This window comes from Mastomys coucha, unplaced genomic scaffold (genome assembly GCF_008632895.1).
Source record: "Mastomys coucha isolate ucsf_1 unplaced genomic scaffold, UCSF_Mcou_1 pScaffold16, whole genome shotgun sequence".
Lineage (NCBI taxonomy): Eukaryota > Metazoa > Chordata > Mammalia > Rodentia > Muridae > Mastomys > Mastomys coucha.
The window spans coordinates 104,879,198-104,883,138 of NW_022196898.1; positions in this window are offsets into that span (position 1 = coordinate 104,879,198).

Sequence of the window (3,941 nt, forward strand, 5' to 3'; positions counted from 1 at the left end):
CTCCAGTCTTGTAATTTATCAGGAAGATTGATAATAGTAAATCCTCAACCCCCAAAATGCCCACACAAAGAACTCAAAACTCAATTGATGTGAGTACAAGCTGCACACCTAGATGGGCCAAATTGTATCCTACATTACTCTATTGCCCGTCTATGATGTCCATAACTACCTATGGCTCTTTCAGGCCACATGGTTCTATTTCATCTTCTTCCTCCATCTTCTCGACCATCCCCCATTTCATCTCTCTCTTTTACTATCTCCATCTTTCCCCTCTCTAAAAATTTTAGCTCCACATGCTTTCTTCCACTTCCCAATCACAGGCTCTAGCCTTATCTGACTAATTAAGATTTCACTTGACCACACCTGAATACAGGCACTCGAGGGAGCAGAACATACATGCAGCAATCCACAACAGTAATCAATCAATGTCTGATTTGATCTAAGCACCCCTCTATGAACCCATACCTACCATTGCTTGAGTGACCAAGAACCAGAGACTAGATTACCCAGAGACCTGGGGTAAAAGACAAATACTAAAGGTCTAAAAGAAAAAAAAGTAATATTAAAATGACCCCTAATAATATTCTGCTCTACTCATTGATGACCATCTTAATCATCACCCAAGAAATTTCCTCCAGCAGCAGATAGGAAGAGATATAGAGATCCATAATGAGAGAGAAAGAGAGAGAGAGAGAGAGAGAGAGAGAGACAGAGAGACAGAGAGACAGAGAGAGACAGAGACAGAGACAGACAGAGACAGAGACAGAGACAGACAGACAGACAGACAGACAGACAGACAGACAGACTTTGGAATAGACATCTTTAAATGGGATGTCTCCATCAAATCCCTCCCTTCAGAGCTCAAGGCACCTGCATAGAAGATGAGGCAGAAAAAATGTGAGAGACAGAGAGAGCAGAGAGTACCAGAAGAAGGCCCTCTAAACTGAGCAAAACTCATATGAACACGTAGAGACTGAAGCGGTCTGCATGAGATCCTCTGCAAACATACTATAGCTTTCAGTTTAATACTCTTATGGGATTCCTGAATGTGTAAACAATCAGGTCTCTGATTTTTGTAACTTCCTTTATTTTTCTGTTGGCTTGACTTGTCCAACTTCAATATGATGGTTTTATTTTGTCTTACTATATGATATTTTGTTATGTTTTGTTGTTATCTCTTAGAAGCCTCTTCTTTTCTAATGAGAGACCGAAAGGGAGTGGAACTGGATGGGAGAGGAGGAGAGGAGGAACTAGAAGGAGCAGAGGGAGAAGAAAACATTCAGATCGTATTGGATGGGAAAAGAATCTACATTTAATACAGGGAAATATTAGAATTCACAGGAAGAAAAGAAATATCTAAAACTGCCTGAGAGTTAGCACTCAGATAAGAGCCTCATGGGTCTGCCTTGAAAAGGTGCCTATAGGCTTCTTCAGAAATACCAACTCCTACGCAAAGCAAACCATCTTCTCCCTGGCAGAAAGGAGGCTGTGCTTCTTCTGACCTTTGCTGAGCTCCCCCTTCCCTTCCTCATGCCCAACTACCTGCTACTGCCTGACACCATCCCTTTCCAGGACTGGAGCCTCTGAGCACCTGGCCTCTCTGCACTCAGAATCTTCTCCATCAATTCCAGGATAAATGCCTGCCTGTCTTTCTTTTTTTTTTCTCAGCTTTTCTCAGCAAAATCCTTCTCTTTGTTCACTAGAATTTCACTTTCCATTTAAAAGAATTCAAATAGACATGGCTAAGGTACATCTTAATACTTTACCAAGAATGCCGTATTACGCAGGTTTGGAGCTGGTGCCAATCAATCCTTAAAGAATAAAAGATCGAGTATTCTTGTGTTTCCCCAGCCAATTCCAATATTCCTTTTGATGTTAACTCTTATGTTCAGAAAATGACTAATTACTCTGCCATTAAAGTCCAAAGCTTGAAGAAAGACATTTCCCTCTGAATAGGAATGCCGTGGGCTTCGACAAAACAAGCTGATCCTTGCACCTGCAAGTATCACAAGCCAGTGATATTTTTCTCTAGATCAAGTGTTCCAAATGGTCTCTTGCCACACACACTTGTCTACTCCAGTCACATCCAAAATATCGGGAATAAAATTCTGATTAAGGATAAGAGGCAATAAGGATCCAAAAGGAGTTCTGTGCCTCCTGGAGATTCAGACAGTCGCTGGTATTTCCGAACTCAGATGTGTTCCAGATCAGTCTTTCCAATCATTAACACGCCCTCATAATTAGGCATAAAGGTACCCCAAGAAATGATTCGTAAGTGGCTAAGATTGGACATTGTTTCCTGGCCAACACAATATTTCCAACCTATCCTGGTTTATTACCAAGCTTCCCATAACTTGTAATTTCTCTCTAGGAAACTGCCTTGCTAGAGCTAACAAGGGTCAGGCACATTCCTTAGGACAATAATAGTTTACAATAGCTAGAAATGTTTTACATACTAGAGAGTAAGGAAGGGCTTCCCTCACTCAAGGACATTAGCTAGGAGTGTCAGGTCAGACCCTCCTAGTCATTGCCTCCAGCAGAATCAGAGAATTAGCCTAGGAATACCAAAATTCCTCAACAGGGAGGGCTCCACTCCTCTTCACACCTGACAACCAAACCCCACTGACTTTGATGTGCGGTCACTTGTTGTAATTTGCCCTGCTTGCTGTATGGTATTTAAGCCTGAATCTCACCTTGCACAAATACATTCAGATCTAGCACACCCTTGTGTCAGCTCCGTCTGTCATTTCTTCGCCTACACCTTGTCGACCTGACTAGGACCCCCGTTTCTCCCGAGGGTTGAGGGAGGCACAGATCGGCCAGCCTGCGTCAGTCTCTGCGTCAGTCTCTTTTAGAAAAAGATACGGATATGGGGTACAAATTTGAGGTCAACATGGGGGGGGGTGAGGAGGAAATAGACCCGGCCAGGGTAGAGAATCTGAGATGTCAAGATAACACAGCTTCTCAGATTTGCCTGTTGAGGGTGACATGACTCAGAGTGGAGATGCATGAAGCCCTGGGCACAGGCTACCTTAGAAGGTTGAGCCTCTAGTCAAGTGGCTTTCTACAGGCTACTTCTACAAAAGCACTGGAAGTGGTCCTCTGTGGAGAGTCTGAGTAGATTAACTAGTGACAGCCAGCAACAGGATGAAATCTGTACATTATTACAATCCTCAGAATTGTAGTCACTTTACTTTGTGGTATTTTCCTGATTGAACTTTATATATATATATATATATATATATATATATATACACAATATATATAAAGATAAAAGATATATATATATACATATATATATATGTATATATATGTATACACACACATATATATATATCTTTCCTAGAGCTTCTGAATTAAGGGGAAATGTGTATAGTTACATTTTAGAAGCATTGTAGATATTTAAATAGCTACTAAGCCAATAAAGGAGCACCTGAAGCAGTTCTATTTATTTGTTTATTTTGGGCTGTTTTTCCTATTAAGCAGAGACACTGATTTACCTTCTTTCCTCTAACAACAGCAGAACTAGTTCTTATTCTCTAAGCTCCATCCCTCCTCTTGCCCCGTCCCACAGTCTTTGTCTCCCTCATGGTCTAACCTCATTCCCTCCTCTTGCTCCTGCCCCACAAGCTGTGTCTCTCTCCTGGTTTAGCCTCCATAGCTTCCCTCGTCTCTCCCAAACAGGATTTGTTTCTGTATTCTAACCTACATCCCTCCTTCTGTTTCCCCTCCATTCTGCCCCAGAGGCTTTGTCTCTCTTGTGGTCTAAAAATCTTTCCCTCCCCTTGTCTCTCCTTCCCCCTTTTTTTACTCCTTCTTTCTAAAGTTTTGGTCAAAATTAACAAGACTTGACCATTAAGAGCTGATTCCTCGAGCCCGGAGGCGCCTTAGCCCAGAGATCCGGGCGGGATTCGCCATTTTCTCTAGGGTGAGTTTCTGAG